A 13,285-nucleotide genomic window follows, 5' to 3' on the forward strand; every position below is an offset into this window, starting at 1 on the left:
CACTATGAGGTCGTGAAAACAAGACAACACTTGGTACCTCTAAGCCCTACACTGGGGCAACGAAAGGCACCATGCAAAAACCTCAAGCGAACCTAGGGGCAGATTAGAAGTTCTCACCCAATAGGTTCCCTCCTACAAGGCCATGACGAAAGACAACGATTGGTACCTCAAAGCCTTACACTGGGGCAATGAGGGGCACCGTGCATGAGCCTCAAGTGAACCTAGGGGCAGATTAGAAGTTCTCACCCAATAGGTTCCCTCCTACAAGGTCATGACGAAAGACAACGATTGGTACCTCAAAGCCTTACACTGGGGCAATGAGGGGCATCGTGCATGAGCCACAAGTGAACATAGGGGCAGATCAAAAGTTCTCACCTGTCGATGTTTTTAAACAAGAAAAAGAAAAGGGGGGACAAACCCTAGGGTTTCAATGGATTGATCAAACATCAAACGACTCCATTGCCGTCACTCCAAAATGGTCAAGTGACTAAATCAAACAGAACACACACTCTGAGGGAGTTCCCGGAGAGATTTGCAAAAAAGATAGGATGAGGTTGCATGAATTATCAACTCTTTCAAAAGGACAGTCAATCTGTGTTTTCCAAAAAAAAAAAATTAAATCAAAATCAAAATCACAAAATAGGGAAAGAATGTCATGAACATTGTACAACTTTCCATTACATTGCATTGTTTCATATGAAGTCTGCATTTACCAAAATTTCACGACAAAGGTTGCATGCATCTGCATCCCCAAAAATTATGTTAACTGCATAGATTTCCTACATCTGATGTCCAAATCTTGTGGATTTGGGATGACCGGCCCTCTCGATGAGTCGATCTCTTGCTTTCTCATAAGGGTGGACCCTTGGGTACTTGTACCTATCACCTTTAGAGGACTACACGTCCTCGCCTTGAGAGGACTACATGTCCTCGCCTTGAGAGGACTACATGTCCTCGCCATCAGAGAACTACATGTCCTCGCCATGAGAGGACTACACGTCCTCGCCTTGAGAGGACTACATGTCCTCGCCATCAGAGGACTACATGTCCTCACCATCAGAGGGCTGCACGCCCTCACCTTGGGTACTAGTTACCCTCACCGATAGAGGACTACACGTCCTCGCCTTGAGAGGACTACGCGTCCTCACCATCAGAGGGCTGCACGCCCTCACCTCCAGAGGACTATACGTCCTCGCCTTGAGAGGGCTACACGCCCTCACCTTGGGTACTAGTTACCCTCACCGTTGAGAGGACTACACGTCCTCGCCATCAGAGGGCTGCACGCCCTCACCTTCAGAGGACTACACGTCCTCGCCTTGAGAGGGCTACACGCCCTCACCTTGGGTACTAGTTACCCTCACCAGTGAGAGGACTACACGTCCTCGCCATCAGAGGGCTGCACGCCCTCACCTTCAGAGGACTACACGTCCTCGCCTTGAGAGGGCTACACGCCCTCACCTCCAGAGGACTACCTGTCCTCGCCTTGAGAGGGCTACACGCCCTCACCTTGGGTACTAGTTACCCTCACCAGTGAGAGGACTACACGTCCTCGCCATCAGAGGGCTGCACGCCCTCACCTTCAGAGGACTACATGTCCTCGCCTTGAGAGGGCTACACGCCCTCACCTTGGGTACTAGTTACCCTCACCAGTGAGAGGACTACACGTCCTCGCCATCAGAGGGCTGCACGCCCTCACCTTCAGAGGACTACATGTCCTCGCCTTGAGAGGGCTACACGCCCTCACCTTGGGTACTAGTTACCCTCACCAGTGAGAGGACTACACGTCCTCGCCATCAGAGGGCTGCACGCCCTCACCTCCAGAGGACTACCTGTCCTCGCCTTGAGAGGGCTACACGCCCTCACCTTGGGTACTAGTTACCCTCACCGTTGAGAGGACTACACGTCCTCGCCATCAGAGGGCTGCACGCCCTCACCTCCAGAGGACTACCTGTCCTCGCCTTGAGAGGGCTACACGCCCTCACCTTGGGTACTAGTTACCCTCACCGTTGAGGGGACTACACGTCCTCGCCTCCAGAGGACTACATGTCCTCGCCTTGAGAGGGCTACACGCCCTCACCTTGGGTACTAGTTACCCTCACCGTTGAGAGGACTACACGTCCTCGCCTTGAGAGGACTACACGTCCTCACCATCAGAGGGCTGCACGCCCTCACCTCTAGAGGACTACATGTCCTCGCCTTTAGAGGGCTACGCGTCCTCACTTTCAGTGGGCTCCATATCCACACCTTAAGATAATTTAAGGTCCTCTATCCTTAAATGCTTAACCGAGACTTGCACTCCCGGTTAAGGGACCAGTAGTTTCCTTTTAACGGTTCCTGGGCCACCCCCTGATATTGGAGGAGGGCCAACTGTGCGAGCACAACTAGAGAGGGAGGCTATCACACTGCTACTATGCATACTGGGGCAAGATTTCACCCGTGCCGCTGCAAAGAGACGAGTGCGGATCATGCGCACCAACATGTCCACTCTTACACAGATATAGATGACATTGCTACTTAGCAACATTCTGCCCAGCGACCGCAACGCCAATCTCCCCCTGCAAAAGTATCAGTTGGTCTGTGTCGTCCCGACATGGGTAAGTATGCATATAGTTCAACTGATTTCTGATACCATCTATTGTTTGCAGGGATCGCACCCACAAGACACCCAGTGGACCCGGAAAAGTCCAACAGGGCCCTGGGGTTTCCAGCTCTGGTTACGGGCCTCTATCAGTCCTACAGGATGCCCGTACCCCCCCGGCAAGGTTATGTCATCATAGGTAAGTATGCACATCGCTCAACTGATTTCTGATTTCATCAATTGTTTGCAGGGATCGCACCTGCAAGACACCCAGTGGACCCGAAGAAGTCCAACAGGGTCTTGGAGTTGTCAAGCTCTAATTACGGGTCTCTGTCAGTTCTACAGAGTACCTGTAACCTCCAGCAAGGGCATCAGGCCCCCTACTGATCGAGCTTTCATCAAGAAGTACTGCGTCCCTAGGCAGGCGCAGGGCGAAACACTACAGCAGCATTGGGATGGCCGGTAGCGGGCAATAGACACACCGCCACCACCTCTAGAGTTCACCTCAGCTCATCCGCAAAAAGGTTAGAGCGTTGCCTACGACACATGGCCGACCAGCAGGCTACCAAGTCCAAAGCCAAAGGTAAGCAAAGTACTAGGTCCGTGACCTACAAGCCATCATGCGTCCAGCTAAAGACGTTAAAGAAGCGCTACTAGGAGGCAACCTAGTACCTTTTGAATCTATGCTTGTTATTTGATCACTTTTTATAGTAGGACGCACCTAGTTGCTCATGATCCTGGGGATTTAAATAAAACAAGCGCAAGCTCGGAAGGTAGTCATACCTCACAAAATATATATATGTATGTTTAGGTAGAAAGATACCTTAGATATGCATGTATGTAAACAAAAACACACTTCACAAAATATATATATGTATGTTTAGGTAGCAAGATACCTTAGATATGCATGTATGTAGCAAAAAGATACCTCACAAAATATATATATGTATGTTTAGGTAGCAAGATACCTTGGATATGCATGTATATAGCAAAAATACCTCGCAAAAATATACACATGTTTAGGTAGCAAAATACCTCATGAAAAAAAAAAGGGGGAAAAAAGAAAACAAACAAGAAAAAGAAATAAACAAATGATAATGATAAAAAAAAAAAAGAAGAAGGAGAAAAAAAGAAAATAAGTTGTCTAGCTGAAAAACCAACATGCTTTTGAAAAGAGACGATTTCCAACTTTTCTTTGAAAAAATTCATTGATCATAACCAATTTTTGGAGAATGTGTTTACACCTGAAGGGTGAATGCTGTGAAATTTCCCCGGACGCCCGAAATGGACTCGGATGAATGCACAAATTGATAAAAGAACATATTTTGGAAACATTGGGTTGATTAAAATAGAGGAAATGAATCCTGAGCCCTAGCATCACATGACCATAAAAATTTGACACTTGAGTGTCCGCATAGGTGCATGCATGACCAGTTTTGCATAAAGTTTCCAAATCATCATTTTTGCATTTGTGTCATGGAAATAATGTGGGGCATCCCTTTTTATCCTTGAACCAAACCAAACCCTGACATGTATCATGCCTAGCCATTCTACAAGTCTTGAGCCAAAATCCTGACTCACCATAAACCTTGACCCAGGGTGAGAATGTCAATCCTTACCCTCGGAAGCAAAAAAGAAGAGAAGGAAAATTTCCAATCAAAGAAAAAGAGAAGGAAAATTTCCAATCAAAGGAAAAAAGGAAGCAAGGAAATTCCCAATCAAAGAGTGGGAGAAAGAAAAAAGAAAAGAAAGAAAATTCCCAACCAAAGAATGGGAGAAAGTAAAAAAGAAGAAATCTCCTGGTCAAAGAAACCAGAAGAAATGTGCAGAGAGGTCTTTGGACCGGACAATATCTGAACAATACAGAATTGTCACCAAATGAACAAAAAGAAGGAAAGGAATCCACGACCTAAAATGGTCTTCTCCCTTTAATTACCAACCAAAATCCCGTGCGCTAGCGACCTTTTTTTCTCGCCCCGCACTAAACAAAAAAAAACAGAAAAAGAAAAAGCCAGAAAAATCAAAAGCCAAAAACACACAAAAAGCCGAAAGAAGAAACCACCAAAAGAACCCGTTCCCAAGGGAAGTCCTATTTGATCCATGATCACGCATGTAATTTTTGATTTGATAGGAAATAATTTGCAAAGTCAAGTCATGACATATCTATGGTTCGGAATTAGGATGAAACACTTACCTGTGCGAGATTAATACACTTTGAGTGGATTTCTTCTATTTTTGTCGAACCCAGTGTTTCCTCTAAATGGTCATTTAGAAACGAAATGCTAACATCCAAAATCTCATTTATGGTTATGGGAGATTTCATCGGCAGACTCTCCTTCCCCGGTAGACGCATTGTTTTTCACTCAAAAAAGCATATGCTGCTCTAAATCAGTTGGAATATTTGTCTCTTTGCTAAAGCATGTTTGCATTTTAGTGGAGAAAACACCGAGACTTTTTCCAGTCTCACAAGTTATCCAGAACTACGTAGGTCTGAGTTCCTCATTGGAGGATACGTAGGAGCAAGAGCCTCGCTTTTGTCGACCACACCGCCTTTTGTCGCCATGACTCAAGAGCTGGTAGCCCGCGGAGACACCTTACGGTAATCCGCACCTCGTCATTCAGTGATCCCAAGTGTGATTGACAAGCAGAGACCAATATGGTCATCTGCGCCCTTTCCGGAGATGTCAGCATTTTCCGATGGAGACTTTTCAAGTCTCACAAGTTATCCAGAACTACGTAGGTCTGAGTTCCTCATTGGAGGATACGTAGGAGCGAGAGCTTTGCTTTTGTCGGCCGCCCCATAATCTTTGTCATACTGACCCTGAGGTCATGTGACGCGCACCTTTTTGTCATCCAGAGGCGGCGGGCCCGATGACAAGCAGAGACCAAGTTTGGTCATTCTGCACCCATGATACGCGGAGATACCTTATGGTTATTCGCACCCTTTTGTCATCCAGAGGCGGCGGGCCCGATGACAAGCAGAGACCAAGTTTGGTCATTCTGCACCCATGATACGCGGAGACACCTTATGGTTATTCGCACCCTTTTGTCATCCAGAGGCGGCGGGCCCGATGACAAGCAGAGACCAAGTTTGGTCATTCTGCACCCATGATACGCGGAGATACCTTATGGTTATTCGCACCCTTTTGTCATCCAGAGGCGGCGGGCCCGATGACAAGCAGAGACCAAGTTTGGTCATTCTGCACCCATGATACGCGGAGATACCTTATGGTTATTCGCACCCTTTTGTCATCCAGAGGCGGCGGGCCCGATGACAAGCAGAGACCAAGTTTGGTCATTCTGCACCCATGATACGCGGAGATACCTTACGGTTATCCGCACCCCTTTGTCATCCAGAGGCGGCGGGCCCGATGACAAGCAGAGACCAAGTTTGGTCATTCTGCACCCATGATACGCGGAGATACCTTATGGTTATTCGCACCCATTCTTTTGCTATCTGTAAGACAGAACGCTTGATAGCATGCAGGGGCTGACACAGTCTTCTGCACCTTTTGTTCCTCCGGGAACAACAAAGTCATTTACATGCGGAAATTTCATGGTCGCCCGCGACTCTCGTCAACCGAGAGGAGCGAAATTAGTGTCATACACTGATTTTCGGGGACCTTTGCTTGATGACATGTGACCATTCTTTGGTCCTTGTGAGGTGCTTGGCACCCATCATTAGGCAATTTGTGAAATCCTAGGAACGACGAGTCACGGTCACCCGCGACTCTCGTCAACCGAGAGGAGCGAAATTAGTGTCATACACTGATTTTCGGGGACCTTTGCTTGATGACATGTGACCATTCTTTGGTCCTTGTGAGGTGCTTGGCACCCATCATTAGGCAATTTGTGAAATCCTAGGAACGACAAGTCACGGTCACCCGCGACTCTCGTCAACCGAGAGGAGCGAAATTAGTGTCATACACTGATTTTCGGGGACCTTTGCTTGATGACATGCGACCATTCTTTGGTCCTTGTGAGGTGCTTGGCACCCATCATTAGGCAATTTGTGAAATTCTGGGAACAACAAGTCATTTGCATGTGGAGATTTTATGGTCACCCGCGACTCTCGCCAAGTCGAGAGGAACGAAATTAGTGTCTTATCTTTACTTTCCTTTTATCTCCAATAAAAGACAAGTAAAGAGGGGCAACTGTCATACCCTAATTTCGTCCGGGGACCTTTGCTTGATGACGTGCGACCATTCTTTGGTCCTTATGAGGTGCTTGGCACCCATCATTAGGCAATTTATGAAATTCCAGGACATGCCGAAAAACCAAAAAAATATTGATGCACAATCCGTAAGTTTCCGTGACACACCGGAAATCAAATGGAAGCATCGTTGCATAATTAAGTGAGGTTCCGTAACATTCCGTAAGTCAAAAAGGGGATGATTATGTAATCCGCAAGGTTCCGTAACATTACGGAAAGAAAACAAGTATCGTTACGAAATTCGTAAGTTTCCGTAACTTTACGAAAAAAGAATCACCAAAAAACAGCAGAGGGGGGTGTACTTAGTAAAAAGGGGGGTGCAAATAGCACCCAGGCCCATTTGGGCCCTCCAGAAGATTCCTCCAGAAGGCGGTTGCTTCTGGAGGAAGCAACCCTGCTCGCCTGGGCGAGCTGAGCTCGCCTGGGCGAGCTGGGCGGCAACCACCTCCCCTATTTTGCTATAAATAGGGGAGGAATGCAAGAAGAAAAGGGTCCAGCCCCTTAGGCACTTCTCTCTCTTTCGAATTTGCTTGGAAAAATCGTTTCCGTGAAGAAAATCTAAGCCGAGGCGCTTCCGAAACGTTTCCGTAACGTTTTCCGTGAGGAATCTCGCAAAGGTTTCAACCGTTCTTCGACGTTCTTCATTCGTTCTTCATCGTTCTTCGATCTTCAACGGGTAAGTACCTCGAACCAAGCTTTTCGATTCATTCTATGTGCCCGTAGTGGTCCACATTGTGTTTCGTGCATTTTTATTCTCGTTTTGTTTACTTTTTGTACCCCCTGTTGACGTGCTTAAGCCATTTTACTTAAGTCATTTCTCGCTTAACTTAAAAATAAAATAAATTTCCACCGAACGTTTGAATTGTATTATCCATTAACTTCGGTTAAAATCAATTCCGACCGTTCGGTCGTGCCGTAACCACGTTGGAAATCAAAAAGAGGTAAAAAATAATATAATAATCAAAAAACATCTTTTAGTAAAATAAAGCGGAAAATCAATCGGACGTTTTCTCTTTGGGATTTCTCATTCTTAATCGAATTGATTAATAACTAAAGTGAAACTAAGGCTAAAATCAACTCGCCTAGTCAAGCTCGTCCACAAAAATAGGCTTTTGAAGTTTGTCATTTCAATTTCTCACTAAGTAAAATGGATCATTTTTTAAGGTCCAACGCCTTAAATGATCACCACTTAAGTAAAAAAGAATCACTTGACAAAAAGAAAGAACTACGTAGGTCTGAGTTCCTCATTGAGGATACGTAGGAGCAAAAGCCCCGCTTTTGTCGACCACCACAAGAGATCGTTAATGGTCCAATGCCTTAACATTTCTCTCTTTTCAAAAACAAGAGATCGTTAATGGCCCAATGCCTTAACGTTTCTCTCCTTTCAAAAACAAGAGATCGTTAATGGTCCAACACCTTAACATTTCTCATCTTTCAAAATCAAAAGACCGTTTAATGGTCCAACACCTTAAATGACCTTTTGTTCAAATAAAAAACATATTTTGCAAAAAAGACAAAAAAACAACTTAACCAAACACTTTGTTCCGAAAGAACTACGTAGGTCTGATTTTCTCATCCCAATTGAGGAATACGTAGGAGCAAAGGGAAACACCCTTGTCGACCACAAAAAAGGAAAAAATATAAAAAGGGTATAAAGGATATAAGAACATAAAAGGGAACATAAAAATCAAAGTCATGTTTGCACATTCGATTAAAGGCTGCCGTCCCTTGGGACGGGCGTGTGGGGTGCTAATACCTTCCCCGTGCGTAAATACAACTCCCGAACCTTTCACTTAAAAAGTTCGTAGATCGCGTCTTTTCCGGTTTTTCCGACGTTTTCCTCAAATAAACGTTGGTGGCGACTCCGCGCGTATTCCTTTCGTGGAACACGCATCCCGCGAGTCACGCGTCGCCCTCCCGCCGAAGGGTAGGTTGCGACACGCACCAATATGACCACCCTGACCCAGATATGGATGACGTTACTCCTCAGCAACATCCTGCCCAGCGATCATAATTCCGACCTCCCTCTGCCGAAGTGTCAGCTGGTGTACGCCATCCTGACGCGAATGAGCATCCATGTGGCTCAGTTAATCGCTGATGCCATTTATATTTTTGCAGGTATGGCGCCTACCAGGCACCCTTTGGATCCAGATAAGTCCAACAGGGCCCTGGGATTTCCCTCGCTGATCACAGGACTCTGCCAGTCATTTGGAGTCCCCGTTGCACCTACCAAGGTAATTCGGCCGCCCATCACCCGGGCTTTTATTGAGAAGTACTGTACCCAGAGACAGGCTCAGGGTGATGCTCCACAGGCCGCAGGCGCGCCACCACCACCTCATCAGGCTGGCCAAGCTGGGGCATTTGACATGGAGCAGTATTTACGGCATTTGGTTCGCCAGCAGGCAGCCAACCACCGGGCACATGTACAGACCCATGATTGTCTGTACCAGATGAGCCTCAGCATGCAGAGCCAAGGCTTTGCTTCTTTTTCATGCCCTACTCCAGACTAGTTCAGGGCAGAAGTCGCATGGCCCGGAGATTGGCCCGAGGCCCAAGCAGGAGAGGCACCCCCAGAAGCTCCCGGCGATGGAGAGGAGGCCCACGAGGACGAGGAGATGGCCGATTTGCTTGACTTCTTGGGAGGGAGTGGAGCTACATGATTGGGAGATCCCCAGATTCATGTTTTCTTTCATATTTTGTTTATCATTTTTATGTTATGACTTGAGAGACTAATGTTTGTTTTTGTTGTTTCGATTGTCGTTTGTACGGCGCATACATTTTTGTTTGGATTGTTGCGTTAGTGTTTATATCATTACTATCAATGATGTTTGAAATTCTGGAACGGTGTAGAGTTCTTCGTTTAGGAACATCGTCAAAAAAATATATATGTAAAACAAACAAAAATCATGATAAAAATAAAAATAGAAAAGAAAAAAATGAAATGGAAATAAGAGAGCAAGTAAGAAAAAAAGAGAGCAAGTAAGGAAAAAGAAAAATAGGTTGTCTAGCTGAAAAACCAACATGCTTTTGAAAAGAGATGACTTCCAACTTTTCTTTGAAAAAAATTCACTGATCATAACTAGTTTTTGAAAAAAATGTGTATACACCTGAAGGGTGAATGTTGTGAAAATTTTTCCGGACGCCCGAAATGGACTCGGATGAATGCCCAAATGGATAAAAGAACATATTTTGGAAACATTGGGTTGACTAAAATAGAGGAAATGAATCCTGAGCCCTAGCATCACATGACCATAAAAATTTGACACTCGAGTGTCCGCATAGGTGCATGCATGACCAGTTTTGCATAAAGTTTCCAAATCATCATTTTTGCATTTGTGTCATGGAAATAATGTGGGGCATCCCTTTTTATCCTTGAACCAAACCAAACCCAGACATGTATCATGTCTAGCCATTCTACAAGTCTTGAGCCAAAATCCTGACTCACCATAAACCTTGACCCAGGGTGAGAATGTCAATCCTTACCCTCGGAAGCAAAAAAGAAAAGAAGGAAAATTTCCAATCAAAGAGAAAGCAAAAAAAGAAAAGAAGGAAAATTTCCAATCAAAGAGAAAGCAAAAAGAAAAGAAAGAAAATTCCCAATCAAAGAATGGGAGAAAGTAAAAAAAGGAAGAAGAAGAAGAAGAAGAAGGAAAGAAAGCTCCAGATCAAGGATCGAAAGAAAAAAGGAAGAAATGTGCAGAAAGGTCTTTGGACCGGACAATATCTGAACAATACAGAATTGTCACCAAATGAACAAAAAGAAGGAAGGGAAACCACGACCTAAAGTGGTCTTCTCCCTTTAATTGCCAACCAAAATCTTGTGCGCTAGCGACTTTTTCGCCCCGCACTAAACAAAAACAGAAAAGGAAAAAGCCAACAAAAAAGGAAAAGGCCAAAAACACACGAAAGCCGAAAAAAAAAACCACCAAAAGAACCCATTCCCAAGGGAAGTCCTATTGATTCATGATCACGCATGTAATTTTTGATTTGATAGGAAATAATTTGCAAAGTCAAGTCGTGACATATCTATGGTTCGGAATTAGGATAAAACACTTACCTGTGCGAGATTGATACACTTTGAGTGATTTCTTCTATTTTTGTCGAACCCAGTGTTTCCTCTAAATGGTCATTTAGAAATGAAATGCTAAACATCCAAAATCTCATTTATGGTTATGAGAAAATTTCATCAGCATACTCTCCTTCCCCGGTAGACACATTGTTTTTCACTCAAAAAAGCATATGCTGCTCTAATCAGTTGGAATATTTGTCTCTTTGCTAACGCATGTTTGCATTTTAGTAGAGAAAACACCGAGACTTTTTCAAGTCTCACAAGTTATCCAGAACTACGTAGGTCTGAGTTCCTCATTGGAGGATACGTAGGAGCAAGAGCCTCGCTTTTGTCGACCACACCACCTTTTGTTGTCATGACCCAAGAGCTGGTAGCCCGCGGAGACACCTTACGGTTATCCGCACCTTGTCATTCAGTGACCCCAAGTGTGATTGATGAGCAGAGGCCAATATGGTCATCTGCGCCCTTTTCGGAGATGTCGGCATCTTCTGGTGGAGACTTTTTCAAGTCTCACAAGTTATCTAGAACTACGTAGGTCTGAGTTCCTCATTGGAGGATACGTAGGAGCAAGAGCCTTGCTTTTGTCGGCCGCCCCATAATCTCTGTCATACTGACCCTGGGGTCATGTGACATGCACCCTATTGTCATCCAGAGGCGGCGGGCCCGATGACATGCAGAGACAAAATTTGGTCATTCCGCACCCCTTTGCCATTCAGACACAGTTGTGTCCGATGGCACGCAGAGACAAATTATGGTCATTCTGCACCCTTTGTCATCCAGAGGCGGTGGGCCCGATGACATGCGGAGACAAAATTTGGTCATTCCGCACCCCTTTGCCATTCAGACACAGTCGTGTCCGATGGCACGCAGAGACAAATTATGGTCATTCTGCACCCTTTTGTCATCCAGAGGCGGCGGGCCCGATGACATGCGGAGACAAAATTTGGTCATTCCGCACTCCTTTGCCATTCAGACACAGTTGTGTCCGATGGCACGCAGAGACAAATTATGGTCATTCTGCACCCTTCGTCAATTGCGGCCGACAAGCCCGTTGACACGCGGAGATTTACATGATCTTCCGCACTCACAAGATCTGTCATACTGACTTTTGAGTCACGCTGACGGGCGGAAATACCCGAGTGGTTATCCGTATAAACATTCTTTTTCTATCTGTAAGACAGAACGCTTGATGGCAGGCAGAGACTGACACCGTCTTCTGCACCTTTTGTTCCCTCGGGAACAACAAGTCATTTGCATGCGGAAATTTTATGGTCACCCGCGACTCTTGTCAATCGAGAGGAACGAAATTAGTGTCTTATCTTTACTTTCCTTTTATCTCCAATAAAAGGCAAGTAAAGAGGGGCAACTGTCATACCCTAATTTCGTCCGGGGACCTTTGCTTGATGACATGCGACCTTTGTTTGGTCCTTGTAAGGTGATTGGCACCCATCATTAGGAAATTTGTGAAATTCCGGGACATGCCGGAAAACAAAAGAAAATATTGATGCACAATCCGTAAGGTTCCGTGACACACCGGAAATCAAATGGAGGCATCGTTGCACAACTAGTGAGGTTCTGTAACATTCCGTAAGTCAAAAAGGGGATGATTATGTAATCCACAAGGTTCCGTAACATTACGGAAAGAAAACAAGTATCGTTACGAGATTCGTAAGTTTCCGTAACTTTACGAAAAAAGAATCACCAAAAAAAGGCAAGGGGGTGTACTTAGTAAAAATGGGGGTGCAAATAGCAACCAGGCCCACTTGGGCCCTCCAGAAGATTCCTCCAAAAGGCTGTTGCTTCTGGAGGAAGCAACCCTGCTCGCCTGGGCGAGCTGGGCGGCAAGCATCTCCCCTATTTTGCTATAAATAGGGGAGGAAGTGAAGAAGAAAAGGGTTCAGCCCCTTAGGCACTTCTCTCTCTTTCGAATTTGCTTGGAAAAATTGTTTCCATGAAGAAAATCTAAGCCGAGGCGCTTCCGAAACGTTTCCGTAACGTTTCCGTAAGGAATTTCGCAAAGGTTTCGACCATTCTTCGACGTTCTACATTCGTTCTTCATCGTTCTTCGATCTTCAACGGGTAAGTACCTCGAACCAAGCTTTTCAATTCATTCTATGTACCCGTGGTGGTCCGCATTGTGTTTTGTGTATTTTTATTCTCGTTTCATTCACTTTTTATACCCCCTCTTGACGTGCTTGAGCCATTTTATTTAAGTCATTTCTCGCTTAAACTAAAAATAAAATAAATTTCCACCGATCGTTTGAATTGTATTATCCGTTAACTTCGGTTAAAATGAATTCCGACCGTTCGGTCGTGCCGTAACCACGTTGGAAATCAAAAAAAGAGGTAAAATGATAATATAATAATAAAAAAAATGTCTTTTAGTAAAATAAAGCGGAAAATCAATCGGACGTTTTCTCTTTGG

The sequence above is a fragment of the Glycine max genome, chromosome 19, assembly GCF_000004515.6.
Source record: "Glycine max cultivar Williams 82 chromosome 19, Glycine_max_v4.0, whole genome shotgun sequence".
Classification (NCBI taxonomy): domain Eukaryota; kingdom Viridiplantae; phylum Streptophyta; class Magnoliopsida; order Fabales; family Fabaceae; genus Glycine; species Glycine max.